Source organism: Lepidochelys olivacea (genome assembly GCF_965140295.1).
Source record: "Lepidochelys olivacea isolate rLepOli2 genome assembly, chromosome: 9".
Classification (NCBI taxonomy): domain Eukaryota; kingdom Metazoa; phylum Chordata; order Testudines; family Cheloniidae; genus Lepidochelys; species Lepidochelys olivacea.
Genome location: NC_140419.1, coordinates 1,963,068 through 1,985,592, shown reverse-complemented (window position 1 = coordinate 1,985,592; position 22,525 = coordinate 1,963,068). Strand labels below are relative to the sequence as shown.

Genomic DNA, 22,525 nt, shown 5'->3' with positions numbered 1-22,525 from the left:
ATTCAGGCCTTTGGTTCACATTGACTTCGATGGATGCTTCATATCCTCACCTGCAGGTATAATTTTTGCCATGGAGGAGGAAGACTGTATAAAGGAGTCCCCCTTGGTAAGTAATATGCATTTTATAACTAGGTGTGGGCTTCAGCGCCAAAGTTCAGTCTCTGAATTATTTTTGTTCAGGAGACATTTAACTTATTTGTAACCTTCCAGATTTCAAGACCTTTTTAAAATAAAAATTCAGTTGGTGTTTGAGTGATTATGACACCAGTTTGTGCCGGTTGTTCAAAGAGACTCAGGTGATACAGGCTCCCTCAAGGAGTGGGTTTGTTTGTTTGTCTAAGTTTGTGCCCCTATCTTATCATTCTCCACACACTGCTGCACTTGGGGTTGGGGGTTAATAGACTATTAGGCATTGGAAGGTGCTATTCTTTACTTGGGCAGGTGCAAGCTGTTTGTAAGCTTTGTAAAAAAGAACATAAATCAATCATAAGGGACGTTTGGGAACCTTCATAACTTATCTGTTTTTTATCAACTTGAAAGGGTCCCTCAACGAAATGCCTTGAAGGTTAGATGGAATGATTTGTTAGTTAAGCAGTAACCTATTTTTCCTCCTTAAATATGTTGGCTAATGGCTTCTTGATACGCATCAGAAAATAAATAGTTAATAAAGGTGTTTTGATTGGAACAGCTGTTGCAATTCTTGGACATTGGGGCTTAATTGTTGACTGGAGAATCGAATCTTCAGAAGGTTTGGGGAACAGAGATTGATTGGGGTCGCCAGGTTACTCAGAGTAAAATCTTAACCCTTATCTCTTAAAATGCAGTGTCCAATTGATTTTCTCTGGACCATTACACACAACACACTGCAGGAAAGCCAAGGAAGGGAGTGGTAAAACCTTGTCCTTTTCAAGATACTTCCAAAATAAACCCATTGTGGTCCTTTGATTTCCAGAGAACTGTCTGCAAGGAGCAGCCTTTCCCTTTAAGAATGAAATAATTGCAGATGAAGTCAATGTTGTGAGGGCTTGTCCTTTTGCCAGTTTTATGTTTCATCTGGAGATGTTTTGCTATCTACAGGGATGCATTTATAAGGAACCCAACCGCACGCAGCAGAGCTAGGTAACTAACAACACTGACTTTGTTCAGCCAAATTGAACATATACATAAAAATTGCTGGATTCTACCAATTTTAGCATTTCAGTGATGGAGGGAAAACCTCTAAAGCTGGGGCAATACTCAGCACAGTTACCCCGTGTGCACGGCTGAAAGGGAGAGGGAGGGGGTGTGGTAGCTCACACTGGCAGAGGTTACAGCAGGAAAGGAGGGCTGTGCTTGACCTTAAGGTCACAGAGAGATTGTATTTAGCAGCTAAATCACCTTCATTCAAACACCAGGAGAGCCCGGGGTTAGCAGCAGCCAGCCACATCCTGAGCTGCTCCCTGCAGGCCAGAGCCCCAACTTCCAAGATGGCAGATGACCTGTGCTCTCGGCAGCCACAGCCACATCCTTGCACCGCTGTGGAGCTCCTGCACCTCTGGGTGGTGACGAGGCTGAACGGTGTGGGCCAAACTTTCCTCTCCGACACTCCTCGGCCTGAGGAGCTGACACCAATTTCCGGTCATGTAGGGGCAAGCCCTGTACCCAAGCCAGGACAGCGGTGGCACGGGGGCCTGCCCTGAGAGGCCATGGAGTAGCAGTGGAGGTGCTCGATAGCCACTACTACAGTATCAGGGCTGCAGGAGACGCTCTCCCTCCGTGGGGGGCCGAGGTCCATGGGCGCTGTCCAACCCCCGGCATCTGTCTCTGTGTCAGCACAGCCCTCGTGGGGCACAGATTTGTCTTCTAGCTTCCTGCCCACCATTGCACACCCACTCAGCGGAGCCAGTTCTGTGGAGTTCAGTGCCCCTTAATTACTGGAGCAACCACTTCCACTGTGGGGCACCAGCAGGGAGAGATCCCTAGACCAGCAGTCCCAAGAGCACAGGCCTCTACCACCTGAGCCGACGGGGTAACTCTGCTAGCTGTCAGTGGTAGTAGGCTATTATCTTCTGTGTGCACCAGGCCTTAGAGAGGGATGCAAGACACTTAGCCAGTGGGTTACGTTAATTCATGTTCACTCTGCGCCTAAGGTGGGTATTCTACAGTCGCACACTAGGGAGGAGGAAAGAAAGGCCTGCGGGACTCCCCTCAGCACTTACAGAACACTTTACATCTGCCACATAAGCATCCTGTTTCGCCTTCAGCCTTTGGGCCTGCCGGGGAAGGCCTGTCTGCTAATCCCACCTAACGCTGGAGGAGGAGCCTTGGCAACACCCCACGTATGTAGAAGCTGCATGTGACTTGGAGGGGTATAGCCAGGCGGCAGGGACCAGGGCTGGGGCAGGTGGGCTGTCAGCAGCAGCGTCGTTCAGCTCAGCCGTCCCCACACTGGCGGCAGGGGGGCAATGGAAGAATGGGTCCAAAGGCAGAGGAGAGCAGGGAATAGGGATCCTGGCCCTCCAACATGGGCTGCGCATGAGCCACCGGCTGGGGGAGGCTAGCCCCCAGCCCCGCCCCTTCCGTCTGAGGCCACGCCCCTTCCACCCCCCACCCTCGCCCACTGGAGCCCAGAGTCCCTCCACAGCGGCTGCCAGCTCCTGCCCCAGGCTAGCTCCCCGAGCCCCGGAGCGATGGGAGGGTGGCCTGTGCGGGGAGGGCGGGGGGGTGGGAGACACAGCTCCCTAACCACATTCTACAGGGGAGGGAGCCCGACCCTTTTTCGCATGTGAGACCATGTTTACACTTCCTGAATTTTCTCTCATTTTCAGCAGGAGGGCACGATCGCCCCATCAGTGCCCCTGAGAAGTGAGACTATCCCCATTTTACAGCATGGACGGTGGGGCACTGAGCGCCTCGGTGCCTAGTCCCAGACCCCACGGCACACCTGTGTCACAGCTGGGATTTGAACTCAAGCTCCCAAACTCCCCACACTAACCTCTTGTTTGCAGTGCATCCCCCTTCAAGAGCTACCGGCTGCTTGCTGGGCACATACCCCTCACACCAACACACTCGCCTTTGAGCCAGGCACACGTACTGTTCCCTGCAGCCTATTGCCGACAACTGGCCACGGGAACCCAGCTGGGCACAGGCTGTAAGTGCCAACACGCACGCGTGCTGCCAGGGGGTGCTGCAGAGTGCCCTCATGGTTGTACTGTGTGTGCCCCTCACGGAAGTTTCATGCCCTCAGGTTTTGATCTGCCATTGAGGGTCTGTCGTGTTGGCAGCCAATAACCAGTGAGAGTCCGCGGTGTTGTTAACCTGCCGGAGGGGTTCGTCAGGACTGGAGGAGCTTTGGACCAGACAGAGCCAGATTTTTTCTTGCCTGCTGGTGAAATTTTGATCAGTGAAACTTTCAACAAAACTGGGTTTGGACTTCAAATGTCTAACCACCCTGCCACCCCGGACACCTGGGGTGAGTCTCCCACAGAGCTGGGCAGGTCCCAGGGAGTCTTGCCTGAGCCATGTGGTGAATTGCTCAGCACGGGTTTACTCATGGCACTGCACCATTTCCTCTAGAGTGCACTGCCCTCCCCCCACCCCCAGCACTAACCTGGGGCAAAGGCAGCCCCAGCCGCTAGTCCTGACACTGGGGAGAAAGGGAAGGAATCCCCTCCCAAGTGCAGAAGTGTGTTAAACAGGCTGAGTATCCCAGCCCACATCTGGTAGGCTAGGAATGGAGCCTCTGCTCTGGATCCTGTCCCCTCGTCTGCCAGGCAGGGGGCTTGCCTAGAGGAGGGCTCCGTGCAGCGCTGTGAGTTCAGAGCAGCCCTGCGCACCACAGGGAGGGGGCTGGGTTTGCCCCTGAGTAATAAACAGCAAACACAGTAGAATCAAATTGATGCAGCAGACTGTAGGTAACTGAAATGATCCCAGCCCAATTCTCCTCCCTCCACTGATTCCAGTAGGGTCACGCTGCTGGAAGGAGTGAACCGGGCCCTTAGCCTCTCTCAGCCGATCATTCCTTTTGTCTAGGTCTTTTCCAAAGCTTTTCAGAGCAGGGATACGGGGCCTGTTCGTTTTTGTAAAGCTGAGGCTGCAACCTGTGATGTGAAGAAGACAGGGCATTATCATTATGGTCAGCATCGTATTTACAGCCAGGCTGGTCTGCTTTGTTCTATAACCCTGCCTTGCACTGGACTCACCGTAATGGTCTGCTGCATTCCCAGAGTTCTGGGGAAATAGCTTTCGCTCACGTCTCCTCTGGTTTATCTACGCTGAGAGAGTCCTGAGGCCCTGAAAAGTTGGTAAACAAACTTGAGTGCCATGTCAAGTACTGCCAATGCCTTTGACTTCACCTCAGGGGTTTGGGGAGGTTTTGTCCTTTGGGCTGAGGGTGCCTCTGCTTTACTCCTGCCTTTGTCTGACATGCTGGGAAGTTAGGCCAGGCACAGATGTCTGAGAGCTCCCCCTAATCCTTTTGTATTATTATTATTATTTATTATTTAAACAAGCAAGTCAAGTTTTGGAGGGGAGGGGGTTCTAATCATAATTTGAGCTAATAAGTACCACACCGGGCAGAGTTGCAGCTGCCTGGACAGGAGAGTTTTGTTTGAAGAGCTTCAGGGAATGTCACACAGGGCTAATTCCTGCGCGCGTGGCCCTTCTGCACGAGGCTCAGTTTCTCAGCTGGCGTAGATGAGCCCAGCGCCACTCGAGTCCATGGGACGATGCTGATTTTCTATTCAGGTTCTTACGCTGCCCCTGTCACCACAGCATCTGAGCCCTTTCCAGGAGCGCAGGAAGAGTGTGCGCCTTGCAAAATGCCCAGTGGTTCCCGGGGAGCAGGAGGATGCCCTACGCCAGGTGCCCAGTGGCTCTCACCTAGGAGTCTTTCTCCCTCTTTCTCTACATAAGGAAAATTGTCAGTCTTTAGAAAATATCATTTTAATTATTATTTAAACGATAAATTCATCGCCTCTGCTTTTACATCTCATCAAAATACATTAGCCCCGTACCCTCTCCCATCCCTTCAAAAACGTATATTGCAGCTACATTAATCGATCACAAATATATCATTAAGTCTGCACGAAGATTAAAGAGACACTGCCAGGTTACAGATCACATCATAATAGAAAGAGAAGTTGCCTTGGTGGTGGTAAGAACAACACCTTAAATTATTAAAATGGAAATATTTCTAAAAGCCTCATTTATTTTCACCAATAAATACTGATTATTTACTCTCCCATCAGATAATTAGACTAGACTAGTTAATTTCTCTCACACAATGCTGCAATAGATGAGTTGCAAACACTGCAGGAGAATGTTTAAATCTCCACAAAATCTGTTTTCACCAAAATCAGAGGGACGGGACTTTCTTTCGAGAGAAGTTTTTATAAAAGTTTAATTTTACAAAACCTAAACTTTAGCCCTAATTTGACCTGTCAACAGCCCTTTGTAAAAGGTTGAGGAGGGTCTATGTAATTAGCCATGTTTAGTTAATGACTTGTCCTAGGTCCATAAATGAAAGGTATTACTTGGAAGCGTACAATGAAATTGCCGCAGTCTCTTGTCTCTGGCATCTTGCTATATGCATGTGAGACTGGGACCTTAAGGAAACAGGATTTTAAGAGGTTTGTTGCCTTCTAGTTGAAATGCTGCAGGTGATTGCTGCATGTTAGTTCTACTTTGCACACAAATAATGAGGAGGTAATGGCCCAAATCTACAGCATAAGGAGAATGATGCCTGATATCATCAGGACAATCAGAGGAAGAAAGCTGGAGTTTGCAGGATATGTGGATAGGATGCGCGGAGGAAGTTTGCCAAAGCAAGTTTTGCAGGGACTGGAGCCAGATGCCAGGGCAGGAGGCGCCCGCGGCGAATGTGGTTCAAGGATGTGGCTGAGTGGACGGGAAGCAGTATGGTGCACTTCTTAAGGCTGTGTGAAGACCAAAGTGTGCAGGAAGATTGCTGACCAATGACTCTTGTGTGTTGTGTTTGCTGTTCACTGTGATATGCTTCGATGGTGCTTTGCACTAGGAGAGAATATATGCATGTATAGGGCCTAAAGTCAAGGGGAATTTTGGCTGCACAAGAAATACAAGTGTAGGTCCATGAGAATAAAATAGTAACTAATCTCCCTTGTACTGTAGCTGCAAGTTATTCAGACAATCAGCTGCATTGCTCAAGTTCTAATATTGCTTTCCAAAAGGATACAGCCTCATGCACTGGGATGCTTCACTCTTCCCTTGTTGTTCTCATTAAATATAATGTAGTCACATGACATAACAAAAGTACTCTGCACTCTTCCAGAGCTCGCCTAGCACTGGTCTCAAAGCACGGGTGGTGGAGGGATGTGGTTGCTTAAATTTGTTTGATAACCTCAGTATTCTCCAAAATGATAAGGATAAAAGCAGCAGAGGTTCAAGCATTGTAATAACTTGCACTTGACAAGATTTTTTGCTATTACGTTGCCATTTATTCTGGCCTTGAAGAAAATGGAGCTTCATTCTATGTTCCTGTCAGTTCTCGCCAGCTAAGCAGAGTTGGGATTGGGGTGCATTTGGGCGGGTGACTCCCAAAGAAAATCCAGGCTGCTGAAGATGGAGGTGTTGATGGCAACAATACTGTGAAGGGATATGTTGCTAGAGGAGCATCTGCCTTTCAAATAGAAAAGGAGAATTCTATGATTCTATGACTTGTGGCACCTTAGAGACGAACCAATTTATTTGAGCATGAGCTTTCATGAGCTACAGCTCACTTCATCGGATGCATTCAGTGGAAAATACATTGTATTTTCAAGCTTATGCTCAAATAAGCTTTCAAGCTTATGCTCAAATAAATGTGTTAGTCTCTAAGGTGCCACAAGTCCTCCTTTTCTTTTTGCGAATACAGACTAACATGGCTGCTACTCTGAAACCTGCCTTTCAAATGGGACCCCCACCAAGGTCCAGACTGGGGAGCTAATTAAGGCTCACGCATTGTCCTCCACAGTTCCCCTCCCAAACTGTTGCCTGCCGCTGCTATGCACTATTAAAGAGATGCTGTGTTTCAAAAGGAGCTGCAGAATGTGGATCCATATCTGACCCTCCTAGGGCGACCAGATGTCCCGATTTTATAGGGACAGTCCCGATATTTGGGGCTTTTTCTTATATAGACTCCTATTACCCCCCTACCCCCTGTCCCAATTTTTCACACTTGCTATCTGGTCACCCTAGACCGTCCCCAGGACCTCAGGGCTGTTTGGTGCGGGCTCATTTCAACATTCCAACTAGTACTCGGCGCAGTGATTCCTGTGTAGATTGTTTTGTAAAGAGTTTTGCATCCATGATGAAAATACATCTTGAAAATGTTACATAAATCAGACAAATAAAATTCCCACCGGGGCTCATGCCCACCAGTTCAGCTCTTAGCACTGGTGTGAGACCTGGTGTAAACAAGACTCCAGTGGACACACCCTTTTCTGCCGTCATTTTAATTATTCCCGCTGAAAGCCAGTCTAACTGAAGCCATGGTCAAGAGGTGTGTGTAGAGACAGGAGTCTGTCAGCAGGGGTTAGTATGGGTAGGAATATTATTTGTAAATTCCTCCTGGTGCAGAAAAGGCTTGAATGTTCAATGTTATTATCCAGTAAAAGAACTGATAGGGCAGAGCTGCTTTCTCAGGTGTATCTGAGAACCACAGCAATCCAGTTTAATGATCCATGCTAAAAAAGAAAATGTCAGATTTGGAGCTTTTTTGAGATGTCAGAAATTTTTCCCTCCTGAATCGGGACTGCAAGTCAAAAATTTGAAGTTTTGTGAACTAGAAAAAAATTGGTTCAGGTCAATCTAAATGTTTCATTTAGATCCTTTGTGAATGTTTTGTTTCGCTACTGGCCAGTTTTTAATTTTTAAAAAAAAATATTTGCTATAATCTGCTTAAATTTCTAAACGAAAAGGTAACCAACCCTTCTGCCAGGTGGAACAGCAGCAACAAAGGCCAGGTTCAGTATCTACAGGTTCCTTTTCAACAATCCAACACAAAACCAGCTCTGTCAGGACCTGCAACGTTGGGTAAGTTCCTCTTGGGGATTCACCATAAGTGCCTTGGGTGTTCACATGGATGCTGTGCCAGTTGCCTGGTGTGACTGAACCTCCCAGACCCCATCAGCTGCCTGCCTCTCCTTCTCCTCCTCTCGAACCTCGGTGGATTTTCTTGTCATTCCCTTAATCGAAGGTGGAGTAGGGTTGGGTTCTTGTATTGAACTCCTCTCACAATCTGACCCAATCTAGTCTGGTCCATTTGCCAAACAACCAATGCTCCCCTCATGATGGCTCTCTGTAATAATTTCTCCAACCTCTGTATATAGGCAAAAAGAACAGGAGGACTTGTGGCACCTTAGAGACTAACCAATTTATTTGAGCATAAGCTTTCGTGAGCTACAGCTCATTTCATCAGATGTATTTTTCACCCTTTTGCTGTCTGGCATTAAGGAACTTGCAGCAAATATCCTCCAAGCCCTCCGTGTGATCAAAGGCCTCTAGGCAATCCCATCATGCTGAGCACCTAGGCAGGGTGAGTGTGTCCATGCAAACGAGATCAGCTCCTGAAGTCCTTTTCCACAGCTCACCACTAGATGTCAGGTGAGAGCTCATTCAGATTCTGCTTACATAGAAAACCAAAATGTTTCATTTTTCATAAAATTTTTGTGTAGCAAAATTTATTGAAACTAACCCAATTCTCACAAGAAGTTTTCTTTTCAATGAATCAGCAATTTTTCATGAAAACAATGTGTCATTGAAAAACTCCCAACCAACTCTACTCATAGTGCTTTCTTCATGGGGGAAAAAGAACTCCTTAATATTGTTTTGTTCAGAAACAAAAATTCTTCTTTGTTTGTATGACTAGGTCTCGGTTGTCAAAAGGCGATCCCTCCATAATGCTGCTGACTGTAGAAAAATCAAAATGAGAAATGTTATGTGAGCAGAGGCTGGCTTCCGTAAAGGGGAGATTTAAGGAACTAAAAGCTATTTTGAAGTCATTTGTTATAACAGAGGTTGTTATTGGTCGTCGATCGAGCACTTTAACCACAACTCGGTGAGACCCTTGAGCCAGGGACGGCGTCTAATGAAGCAGCATATGCGCACAGCCTGCAGGCGCGGAACAATAACCTTTGAAAGTAAACCCTCCTTTTCAGGTGCCTATGGGAGAACTCATTTCAGGCTAACCATGCGCACTCAGCCTGGGTGTGGCATTTCCCAATGGACCGAGCGCTCAGGGCCCAAACTTGCAGGGAGCTGAGCTGCTCCTGCACGGGGCTGTGTTCCTTCAAATCCCAGTGGCTATAAATGGGAGTTGCTGCCACCTGGCAAGTTGCAGGATTGGGCCCTTCATCAGAAATGTCTCTGTGGCCCAGGACAAAATACAAGTGGCAGCCTTCACCTCGCTCAGCCCACCAGTCAGATGATAATGAAGAGACAGCATGGCTACTGCGGCTGGTCTGTTGGAGCCTTGCCGAGCACGTGCAGCCCATGTGGGGCCCTGTCTTGGTGTCTCACCGGCCAGGCCATGGCTCGGGAAGTATCTCCTTTCTGCGTCTAGTCTGGTGCACTAGCTATTCTGTAAGCTTCTGGAATGTCTGCTCAGGTCTCCTGCAAGAGGAGAGGCTGCCAGGCCGTCTAAGCCTTGAGTCACCTGCCCAGCCCGTGAACTGTAGTAAACCAAATAATATTCAGGCTTTGCATGCCCATGCTTCCCCTAAGATCCCAAAGGTCTTCCAAGCATGAATGAGCCCCGAGAAGGCTCTGGGGAAGTGGGAGGGGGTCACTCCCATTTTACAGATGGGGAGACTGAGGCGTAGGAGGATTAAGAAAAACATTTTCAGCACTAACAGGGCTACCATTCTGATTTCAGAAGTGGCCACTGATTTGCATGCCCAGCTGGAGGCACCGTGGGCAGGAATTTTCAGCCTCTGTGGGAGCTGTGGGTTGCTCCACACTTCAGAAAATCAGGCCAATGATGTCCCAGAAGCCCCCCAACCACCACCACCACCAAATCAGTGGCCATTTCTGAATATGGTGACCTTCGAAATTTTCCCAAGATCTCACTGCGAATCTGCTGTGGAGATGGTACCAGCATCAGCACTCTTGCCTACATCACACTTCCATAGCTGCCTCTTCCTACAGTTCTCCAGCAAAGCCGAGATCCACTGACAGCTCCCTGTCACCGAAAGGAGTGAGCCAAATGGTGCACGGTGCTGTAGCAACCTACCCTGCGAACCCCACAGCTGCAGGGGCCTCAGATCCAGTCCCTAGCGTCAAGGCTATTTCAATTGGTGCAGAGCAGACTAAAGGTCATGCAATTCTGTGATACTAGGTATTTGTATGGCCCTTTGTACACTCCCAGTGCTACTGCAGGTACAAAGTAAACAGAATAAGAGAAGATACACTGTGGTTGAACTCCTTAGACACACACACTGTGTTCCCTCCAGAGATGGTACATTACCTAGCCATAACTGGTTGGGAACTGTCCTCCCCACACCCAGTTCTGTCCTTAGAGATACTCTATTCCCTGCTGCAGGAGAGTTTTCCCCTTTCTGCTTTACACTTGCAGGGACCTGTTACATAGAATAATAGAATATCAGGGTTGGAAGGGACCTCAGGAGGTCATCTAGTCCCACCCCCTGCTCAAAGAAGGACCAACCCCAACTAAATCATCCCGGCCAGGGCTTTGTCAAGCCTGACCTTAAAAACCTCTAAGGAAGGAGATTCCACCACCTCCCTAGGTAACAGACTAAATAATCCCAGTTCCCTCAGCCTCTCCTCATACATCATGTGCTCCAGCCCCCTAATCATTTTTGTTGTCCTCCGCTGGACTCTTTCCAATTTTTCCACATCCTTCTTGTAGTGTGGGGCCCAAAACTGGACACAGTACTCCAGATGAGGCCTCACCAATGTCGGATAGAGGGGAACAATCACGTCCCTTGATCTGCTGGCAATGCCCCAATTTATACAGCCCAAAATACCATTGGCCTTCTTGGCAACAAGGGCACACTGTTGACTCATATCCAGCTTCTCGTCCACTGTAACCCGTAGGTCCTTTTCTGCAGAACTGCTGCCGAGCCATTCGGTCCCTAGTCTGTAGCGGTGCATGGGATTCTTCCATCCTAAGTGCAGGACTCTACACTTGTCCTTGTTGAACCTCATCAGATTTCTTTTGGCCCAATCCTCCAATTTGTCTGGGGCCCTCTGTATCCTATCCTTGCCCTCCAGCGTATCTATCACTCCTCCCAGTTTAGTGTCATCTGCAAACTGGCTGAGGGTGCAATCCATGCCATCCTCCAGATCATTAATGAAGATATTGAACAAAACCGGCCCCAGGACCGACCCTTGGGGCACTCCGCTTGATACCGGCTGCCAACTAGACATGGAGCCATTGATCACTACCCGTTGAGCCCGACAATCTAGCCAACTTTCTATCCACCTTATCGTCCATTGATCCAGCCCATACTTCTTTAACTTACTGGCAAGAATACTGTGGGAGACCGTGTCAAAAGCTTTGCTAAAGTCAAGGAACAACACGTCCACTGCTTTCCCCTCATCCACAGAGCCAGTTATCTCGTCATAGAAGGCAATTAGATTAGTCAGGCATGACTTGCCCTTGGTAAATCCATGCTGACTGTTCCTGATCACTTTCCTCTCCTCTAAGTGCTTCAAAATTGATTCCTTCAGGACCTGCTCCATGATTTTTCCAGGGATCCTCCTCCTTCCCTTTTTTAAAGATGGGCACTACATTAGCCTTTGTCCAGTCATCCGGGACCTCCCCCGATCGCCATGAGTTTTACATATGGTGCTGCTGTTTACAATTAGGTGTATGGTGTATGATGCTCTTTGATTATAAAGACTAACAAACTCGTGCTGATTAGGCCTCAACTGGAGTATTGTGTCCAGTTGTGGGCGCCACATTTCAGGAAAGATGTGGACAAACTGGAGAAAGTCCAGAAAAGAACAACAAAAATGATTAAAGGTCTAGAAAACATGACCTATGGGGGAAGATTGAAAAAACTGGGTTTGTTTAGTCTGGAGAAGAGAAGTCTGAGAGGGGACATGATAACAGTTTTCAAGTACATAAAAGGTTGTTACAAGGAGGAGAGAGAAAAATTGTTCTTCTTAACCACTGAGGCTAGGACGAGAAGCAATGGGCTTAAATTGCAGCAAGCGGGGGGGTTAGACTGGAGATTAGGAAAAACTTCCTAACTGTCAGGGTGGTTAAACACTGGAATAAATTGCCTAGGGAGGTTGTGGAATCTCCATCATTGGGGATTTTTAAGAGCAGGTTAGACAAACACCTGTCAGGGATGGTCTAGATAATACTTAGTTCTGCCTCAGTACAGGGGACTGGACTAGATGACCTCTCAAGGTCCCTTCCAGTCCTATGATTCTATGAAACCCAATGAGGGGTTTTATTATTTATGGGAGGGACTGCTGTGCTCTGAGGCCCTAGCCAGGGTCACTAGATCAGGGAGGGTGGAGGGTCTCACAGCCTTTGCCTCAGATGGAGCCTAAAAAGTTGCCTTTCGATTTAGTTGAATGTTCTCTTGTTATTGTATTATGATGAGAAAGGGTAAACAAGAGGGCACAGATGGAAAAAATAGAAAGAAGGAGCGGATTAAAAGACATAAAGGTGCACTTGAGAGGTTGTTGACTCCTGGCACCTCTTCAAATGTAGAACCAGTCCAGGAAACTGATCAAGAAAAACGCTTAAACTTGCATGAAGAAATCAGGAGCAAGAAACATTGTCTGACAGTTCTGCTGTAATATCACTGCACTTTGAAGAGAACAGCCACAGCTCAGGAGACATTCTACTAATTCCGGTGTCCCTTTTTAACATCCGTGATCCTTCAGCATGGCCCAAACTCATAGATGACAAAACAAGAATAATCTTAGAGAAATACTGACCATTGCAAATTAAAGGTAAAAGTTTTCCAAGTCACAACAGAAGAAGAAAATTATGTAAGAAAACTGAAAAATGGAGAAACTGTACAACTACACTGGCTCATATGTTCTGGGAAAATGGATGCAGTGTTGTGTTTTTGTTGCAAATGATTTAGTGTTGGTAGCCATAGTCTCATCGGTGTGGGTTTGGGGAATGGCAGTATATCCACAGAACTCTCAGAACTCATGAGAAAAGGCATGTTCACATCCGAAATATGGTGAAATGGAGCAAATTGGAAATAGGTCTGAAATCTGAATCTGCAATTGACCAGACTTCACAATCATTGCTTGAAATTGAGAGACAACACTTGTGAGGTATATTTGAAACAGTTGTGGCCACTGCTCTTCACTTAGTTGAACAGAACCTACCTTTTCATGGGTCCATGGAAACACTTAACGAGTGTGGAAATTTAAACTTCGTAGGCCAAGTTGAGTTACTGGCTAAATTTGAGTCTGTGGTGAAGGAACATGTTATGTCAGTTCTTCTCTGGAGAAGAAAGACACCATCACTTTAGCCCTACTATATAAAATTATGTCATTTTGAAGTTATCTCAAAAGGTAACAGGTAGAGTTATTAACAACAAAACCAAGAGGAACTATTACTCCATTATTTTGGATTGCACATCCAATATCGGTTACAAGAAACAAATGTCTGTCAATTTGAGATACATTAAGATCCAAGAGACAGAAGTCATCACTGAAGAGCATTTCCTATCATTTCTGAATATGCAGGAAATTTCCAGACAGGCTTTGTCAGATGAAGTGCTATCCAGACATGGTATGACATTTGATAATAGCAGGAGACAGAGATATGAAAATGGAGCTAACATGAGAGGACGGCATCAAGGTGTGCAAGCTTGTTTAATTCAAAAGAACAAAAAGGCATTTTTTGTTCCTTGCAGATGACATTCCTTAAATCTAGTGTTGAGTGACACAGCAAATTCCTCAAACTGGCCAAAAACTTTTCTTGGTGTTCTTCAACAAATGTACACTATATTTACAGCTTCAACAAGTAAGTGGATGGTTTTGAAATCCTGTGTGAAAATAACATTAAAGCCTCACTTGGAGACAAGATAGGAGAGCAAACTGGAAAGTGTCAAAGTCTGGCGGTTTCAGACACGAAGTGTGCAGTCAGCTCTGTTGAAATTGAGAGAAACAACAAAAGATAATAGCATGCAGAAGCTGGATCACTGGCAGATGATCTCTCCTCATTTCAGTTCATCATCTCACTTGTGGCTTGGCAGAACTTACTGTTTAAAATTCATATAGTAAGCAAAAAAATGCAGAGCTTAGTGCTTGGTCTTGATGATAGCAAATTAATTGAAGTTATTCAGACAAATACAGAATTATCATAAAAATAGATTTGAAGAGACTTTAATTGCTAAACGGATCACAAAGGAAATGTCAGGGCCTGTGGAGCTAGCTGAAACATGAGTCCGCAGAAAGAAGAAACTGTTCTGCAACAAAGCAGAGGTTCAAATCATTGGAGATGCAGAAAAGAGATTTAAATTTGACAAGATAAGAGCGGCCAGACTGGGTCAGACCAAAGGTCCGTCCAGCCCAGTATCCTGCCTTCCGACAGTGGCCAGTGCCAGGTGCCCCAGAGGGAGTGAACAGAACAGGGAATCAAGTGATCCATCCCTTGTCACCCACTCCCAGCTTCTGGCAAAAGAGGCTAGGGACACCATCCCTGTCTATCCTGGCTAGTAGCCATTGATGGACTTCATCAATATTGCTATGGACACTGCTCTCATGAAGCTGGCAGAACATTCTGAATTCTCATGAGAGCATGTGAACATGTTTGGATTCCTGCGCAATGTGAAAAACACTGCAAACTTTTTTCCGACGAGTGAACTGGAAAATGTGTTCGGTAACCTGGAATGGGCTCTGACGAGTTCTGATGTCAATATCGTGCATGTAAACAGGCATGACCTGGCACATGAACTCAAGAATCCTTCTGGTGTTTTGCTGAAGCCTGCAGATGCAGTTGAGACACTTCAGTTCATTTCCAGGAGCAGTTTGTCCACAGTGAACCCAAACATGTGTATTGCTCTGCAAGTGCTTCTCACAACTCCAGTCTCTGTGGTGCCTACAGAAAGAAGTTGCTCAAAGTTTAAGTTAATAAAAACTTATTATTTGAGGTTGACCAAGTCTCAAGAACATTTGATAGGATGGGCTGCAGTGTCCATAGACACTGACAATTGCAAGACGCTGGACTTTCAAGTCGTGATAAAAGAATTTGTCAACAGAGCATTCCATTACTCAGGCAAGAAAAAACTCCTTATACTTTTTTCAGTAGTTAGCCACTGACGAGTAAAATGCAACAGACATTTTATTTATGTTTGTGTTTAGCTTTGAAGGTATTTGCAGCCAGTTTACTAGGTGTGGATTTCTATAGGTTATTATTTGCATACTTTGATTAAATTGGGAATGGACTATTACTAATGGAAAGGGGGCCCCCCATAGGTCCTCTCACAGTGGGCCTCCAGATTTCTTGCTACAGCACTGATGGTGCAGGAAAGAGGAAGAACATCCCGATGAGGCGGTGTCCTTTGCATAGTCAGGTGGCAATCCTACAGCCACGCCCTGCTCTAGCAGTTCCACTTGTACTGTCAGTTTCTCAAGCAACCTAGAATTTTCAGCAGCTCTTTGATACACTCTTGACCCTCAAACTGCTTCTAATTTCCTTTCACTCGTTTCACAATTGGATTTCCCCCCCGGTGACAGGATCCCCAGGGTGTAACCTGAACTGTGGGACCACTGAGCCCTCTGTCCCACCAATCAGGGGTGTCCCTCTCACACACTGATGCTGAGTCAAGGCACAAAACTCTGGCAGGCCCTGCACTTACACAGACATCCCCAGGCAGGGACACACCCAGCTGAGTTCCATGAATGATCTCCCAGCCACTCGTGAACCATCAATAGGGAGGCTCCAGCCAGTTCCCCCCAGCTCCCTCATCTTGCACCCTAGGACTGTACAATCTTGCACTGGTCAGAAGCCTGGCCGGTTAAGTGCATTACTTAGTTTGCCACTTCTTCACAGGAAAGGGGTTAAGACCCAGCCTTTGTAATCTGAGCAGATTTACCAAGCGCTTTAGACAAACACACTGATAAGGATAAAACATTAAAATAAGTTTATTAACTACAGAAAGATAGATTTTAAAGGATTATAAGTGCTAGGCATAAAAGTCAAAGCTAGTTACCTTAAGAAATAAAAATAGAAACATGCATTCTAAGTCCTACATTTTCAGTCTAAGCAAGAGTTGAATCATACAGCTTTTCTCACCCTGACAGATGGTACAAGCAGGTTACAGTTCCTCAATACACAGGCTGGACTTCAGTTCAAAGTCTTTTTCTTCCAGACCTTCTTCCAGGTGTTGAGATGGGGAGACAGGAGAAGGGCCAGGTGATGATGTCATTTCCCCTTCTTTATATTTTCTTCCAGTTTGCTGGAAAGATCCTTGCTGTGATGAGGGGATCAGGCAGTCCCCACAGGCCTTCTCTAAGGAGCATCTGGGATAGTCGATTCATTTCCTGATGAGCCATTAATGCTGTCTGGCTACTGATGGTTATTCCTTTTTTGAACCTGAAAGGCTGGTTGTGGGAGTTCCCAACCTCATGACATATTTCAGTAGCACATCTAGCAATACTTCACAACTTCACATACAAGGACAGTACATACAATCCAACAGGATATTAATGTTCAACAGATCAAGATTTTTAAAATGATACTTCATAGGGTATGCTTTGTACAAGATATATCATAATCGTATCCCCCTGGTGAATATGAGGGTTCCAAGGTGCTACTTTGAGGTACAGAGTGTCACACATACAACCTCGAGTTAAAGGAATCCAGAGTTTGGCAGCTGTAACAGAGGTGCGTTGTAGGTAGTTTTCATTCATTTTACTAGAGGAATTGGTGAGCCTCGGGAAGTTTGGAATTTGAGTTCAGTTCAAGTATTGAAACTTTGGAAGTTTCTTCGGAGCTTTTCCAAACCTTGTAGCCTTGCAAATCCAGGCAGGAAATCTCAGAAAAATGCTTAATTTCCAGCCATACCTGCCATGGGAGCCACCTGGAAAGAGTAGAGGAGAGCTTTACTTGTGATATTCCAATGATTGTCCTTCCAGGCCTGGCTGGGAATTGGAAGTTCAGAGGTTGGGCAGAATTATCTTTCTCAAACCTCCAGAAAGGGTTGATCTGAATTTAGGACAAATGTTCAGGTGGGATCCTATTTTCTCCAAACTGGTCTGCCCATCCCCTGATTAGTAACTGTTGGACAGGCATGTAACGTGTGTTCAGCTAGAAATGGGTCCAAACTGTAAAGGCCAGTGGGTGCCTTATATCTGGGGTTTTGCCCCTGGCCCTTATAGATATAGAGGTCCAGAAGCAGCATTTGGACGTGAACTTTCCCAGAAATTCAGGAGTGCTTAGACTGGGGGGTCTGAGTGCCTAATTCCCATGGGCTCCTTTGAAAACCCCAGCCTGAATCATTCTCCAAGAGGAATATGTGGGACGCCCTTACCCTAGGGATGGACTGACTCAGGTTTGTCATTTTTGCCTTTCTATCCCCTCTGGGAAGGATCACATTCATTGTCCATTTCTTAGCTATTGGCGTTTCTCTCCTTCCCCCATTTTCTTCAATGGTTATTGTGTTGTGTTGGATTGTATTGTACAAATGATGATTTGTATTACTATGCTCCATCTTCCTCATCAGTTCGTGGTTGTGCTGTCCCCTTGGGGCAGACATGCTAGAAACTGCTTTCATGCCTGGCCCTACGGCTGCTAGCAAGCTGGCTCCCAAACTTCTGTGTGTGTGCTGACACCCTGGGCAAACCTTGATAGAAAGGTTGTTCGTGCTGTCATCCCCACTGTAATTCTTGCTGTCTGTTCCCACTGGAAAGCATCATTATCAGCGATGGACAAGAGCCTGAGGCATTTCAGAGATTTGGATCCAATAAGATAACAAGTGCTAGGTAGCCATGGTGACGCATGCTGTATAAAAACCGATGGATAGATGGGCATCCAGATTTTTGGATTTAACCTTGTCAGAACTTCTGTGGCTTCGAGTCTGCATACTCACTCGATGTCATTTGGTGAAGCAGGTCCAACATAAGCAAGTCAAACTGGAGCTTCCTTCAAGAACACTGAAGCTGCAGATAGGAGGGGGGAAAATCATTCCAAGCCAAACAGTAAGTATCTGGACTTGACAACCAGCCACCTTTACGAGCATCTCTGAGGCTCCCTATAGAGCAAATAATTAAAGAGATGGGCAATATAGTGAATGATACTAATAAATCACCCAAGGTTGTCTGTGTCCTCTCCAGAAACATAAATCACTCGTCTTTACATTATGGTGACAAGCATTCTCCCCCAGTTGCTGGCACTTTGGATTTATTGGATGAAGTCGTTAGAAATGTATTAGGGAGAAAACTGAACTCATCAACCAAGTTAGCTTAATAGCTTAATTGTTCCGTGTGCAGTAAGTACTGTGTTCTTTTCTCTCTGGGTTGGAAAGTGCATCAGTTTTAGTGAGGGTAAGAAAATCAGGGTAAGAAGAAACCCAGGAATCCTCTGTGACTAAACAAGAGGTGATAATGTCCCCAAACAGCGCCTGCTGGGATAATCCCATCATTAGAATTGGCCTGTGGGGAAGAGAGTGGCGCCCCTGTGGGGTCCTAATCTCTGAGTGAGCCTTAGATGGGCTGTAATTAGACTCAGGCAGGTGCGTTTGTCTCTCTGTTAATTGGCTTCATGTCAGTGAGGGGATCTTTGAGAAACAAAGCTACTGGCGACTCTGCAGCTGGGGTAAGCCAGGGCCTGCCATAGACTTTGTGTGTTAATTTGGAAGGACAATTGTAAGTCAAAAATTCAAACCATTTCCATCCCCCTTCCCTGGCCCCCTCCTGCCCAAACAAAGGACAAACCCAGCAAGCTTGTGAAGTTCACTTTTCAGCAAAGTTAACTGTTTGACATGGGAGAAATGGGGAGAGAACTTTGTGTCTCACCCCAAAGTGAGTGAGAGAACTAACTGTCTCTCACCCCAAAGTGACTGTTGGACAGATGCCAAGCTTGGCCAACTCTGAAATAAGGCTGCACGTTTGGCTTATGCAGGAACCTGTGGGCCCAAGCCACAAAATCTGGTTCTGAGCCCCAAACACTGGGGAAGTTCAGAGCTTTGGCTTTGGGTCAGCCTGTTGCAGAGATAAGGATCAGCTATGGAACTTGGACTCAGATGTAACCTTCTCCCAAAGTTCCAGGGTTCATGTCCATGTATGATGCAAGCCCTAATGCTTCATATCTTCATCAGTGATTTAGATAATGGCATAGAGAGCACACTTATAAAGTTTGCGGACAATACCAAGCTGGGAGGGGTTGCAAGTGCTTTGGAGGATAGGATTAAAATTCAAAATGATCTGGACAAACTGGATTGGCTGTCCCTAGCTGGGAAGGCTCACCTTGGGGTAGCTTTACGCCTTTCAGTGGAGAGATCCCAGGGGAAATGTCCAGCCTGAGGGCTCTCTAGGAGTTGGAAGGATCTTTCCTTTCTCCCCTCTTCTGCGATTGTCATGATGAGTTCGCTGAAGACACCCAGCTCCATGAACCTGCTGGCCCAGCTAAGCAATTTTCCTAGTGTCTGAATTAAACTGGGCCTTGGCTGGGGCCTAGCTGGCTGAGGCTCAGTCCAGACAAGGCTGCTGTGATACCTGTAGATTTGGGAGAGCAACTGCTAAAATTAGCTGAGATGAATTAAGCCTCCCTGGGTAGAAGGACACCTGCCATTTGCTCCTGGGGTGTGCAAACACCTACAGGAACATACTAGACCCTTGGCTGCACCTGGATGTCCCAGCAGCAGCAGATGCCAAGACAGCATTGCTCCACTTGCACTTGACAAGCAACTTTGGGAATTAGGCTCTTGTTGTTGTTGCTTATTATTTTCATTATCACCATGTCTAGGACAATCATCCCGGCCTTTGTCACATGGAGATGGAACTGTTGCGGAGAACTGGCTCAGCTACTCCACACGTGATTGGAAAGCATACATTGCTTGAAATTCTGCTCACAGTTTTTGGTCCTAGCATGAAGCTGGACCAACCCCATAGGAGTCCGTGGGGGTATTCTGCATCTACAGTGGTATAATGGAGGGCAGAATCTGGGCTCATGCACAGATGGAGGAAATAATTTTGATTGCTATTCAGGCTTGTCAGAAAGATGCAGCGGCACAGCGAGCATCTGCGTTTTCATTCATGACACATAAGAACGGCCAGACCAAAGGTCCATCGAGCCCAGTATCCTGCCTTCCGACAGTAGCTAATGCCAGGTGCCCCAGAGGGAATGAACAGAACAGGGAATCATCGAGTGATCCATCCCCTGTCGCTCATTCCCAGCTTCTGGCAAACAGAGGCTAGGGACACCATCCCTACCCATTCTGATTAAAAGCCATTGATGGACCTATCGTCCATGAACTTATCTAGTTCTTTTTTGAACCCTGTTAGTGTTTCCACTTCCAATTTTCAAGAGTTATTTCTCAGGCTGCTGTGCCCTGCTAGGAAGTGTAGTTTGTAGGAGATGGGACTACTGATGCTGAATGCCATGCAAGGATACCCCGAATTTCTCAGCACAGGGCACAGCTATTTTGGAGAAGCTCTGCTCTAAGCTCTTAGAATGAAATGGGCACTTTCTGAATGCCCTGAGTTTTTTGGTCTTTGTTTCTGTAGGCCAGAGGTTTCCACTGTCCAACCATTAGCATCTGCTGTCTACTTGTAACAAAAGTTCATAAACAGTGGCTCTTTGTAGGGGTCCCAATCCTGACCAAGCCCTGACACTCTCATGCAGGCAAAACGTCCATTGATGCTATTGCTCTGAGAGAGTGAAGCTTTCTCTACCTTGTCTTCCTTGGAGGTATGGTGCGGTACGGGGTGTTGCATGCACAAAGGTTGTCAGTGTGGCTCCTGGTAAGGTGTTCACTTCCATGAGATGAAACCTTTTTCTTTTTCAGGTTCAAGATCCGAGATGCAGCTTGGAACTACTTCTTCCTCCTGCTCTCCCTGCTAGTTCTTACAGCTTAGGTGAGGTCAAGGCCCCTAAAAGATTACTTAGAAAGGACTTGTACATAACTCCAGCTGAACTTGATGGGCATTTTGCCAGGGTGGAGACTTCATGATTGGACCCGAACTATTTCACCTTGGCAAGAGTGGGTTTTTTCAACCTGATGATGGATGGCTCCAGAGTGGGGGAAAGGTAAGAGGAGAAAACTTGAATTTAATGACTATAACAACAAACTTTATTGCAGTGATTTTATAGGGGAAAATATCTTACAATCTTCATTATATAACAATGTCCTGACAGACATGATGTCATTGCAGCTTAAAAGGTGTTTGAGTTGGAAAATCTTTCCAGCGGTATTATAAGGGGGCTGTTTAAATGATTAATAAGATTTATACATGTGATTTATTATCTGAAAATAAAAATGTACATTATGTATAAAATACATATGTATGGTATGATTGTATATATTAGTGTTACACGTGCTATATTGCTAGACAGGTATAAAAATAAATATGATTAACTTTAAAAGAAAAAATATGGCATTTGGTAAGAACATCATATATTTATACATCTGTGTCCTGACAGTACATATAAGAAAGAAGAAAGGGGCTAGACAGAATTTTATTTTGGATCAAATTTAATGAAATTTAAAAAAATTTAACGTTACTTGTTTTCCCTTATTCGTATTTCACCTTCCCCAAATCTTTGCTCTGCCTCTCCAAACTTAGAATATGTTTGAATTGTATGTCTTTACTAGACATGCCTGATGGCTAGAATAATAGTTTTTGTTGTTTCAATTTGTGAATGCTTATCTAACTCAAAATATCCAAATTTCATCCAAATATGTTGTTTTCTGGTCTCTGCCCAGAGGCAATTTTTTGTGCAATTTCAGCAAAATCTTTTTAGCTGTTTCTGAGTTCTGTGTGTGTTTTCCTTTGTAAAAACTCGAACACACAAAAAACCCATACCCATTTTTTCCTGAAAGGAATTTTGCCCAAGCATAACTTTACAATGTTCAAACCCAGTCTGTTTTGCTCATACCATAGGTTTTGCTCAAACATAGATTGTTTTGAGAATCTTTTGATATCTAAGTCACAAGCCAAGTTTCAAGGAAAGTGATTCAGAAGTTTAGAAATCCTCAAAGTTGCAATAGTTTCACACATTCAAATTTTCCTTTATTTTCTTTTCTCAGCCCAAAGCTTTGAAGGCTGAGGGTGCCCGCGGATTCAGATGTTCAGTTTTTACACTAATTTCAAATGTTGGTGGCACTATTAAGCACACAGAAAACTTTATAAATACATCAGCAAGACCAAGATCTTGTTAAATTCCCTTGTGGAAAAAGTCCATAGAATTTAAAAAGTATGAAACAAAGAGGGTTCTGTAGCAATGACTTTAAACACCTATAGAATTTAAGAGAGAATGAGATCCTGTCTATGGAGTTCTTAAACCAGCGTATAGAATTATATAGATACTCTGCATCAATCCAAACCAGGAGTCAGAAAACATTGATTCTCCTTCTTTTGAAAA

The 22,525-nt window shown here is 45.6% G+C and overlaps 1 long non-coding RNA gene across 1 annotated transcript in view; it reads left to right on the top strand.

The window, feature by feature from the left end:
- LOC311526843 overlaps positions 1–22,525 on the top strand; it is a 105,097-nt gene that overhangs the window by 62,548 nt on the left and 20,024 nt on the right. The window contains exon 3 of the long non-coding RNA XR_014713175.1: positions 20,949–21,190. This is a non-coding gene — a long non-coding RNA (uncharacterized lncRNA). The remainder of the gene's footprint in view (positions 1–20,948; positions 21,191–22,525) is intronic.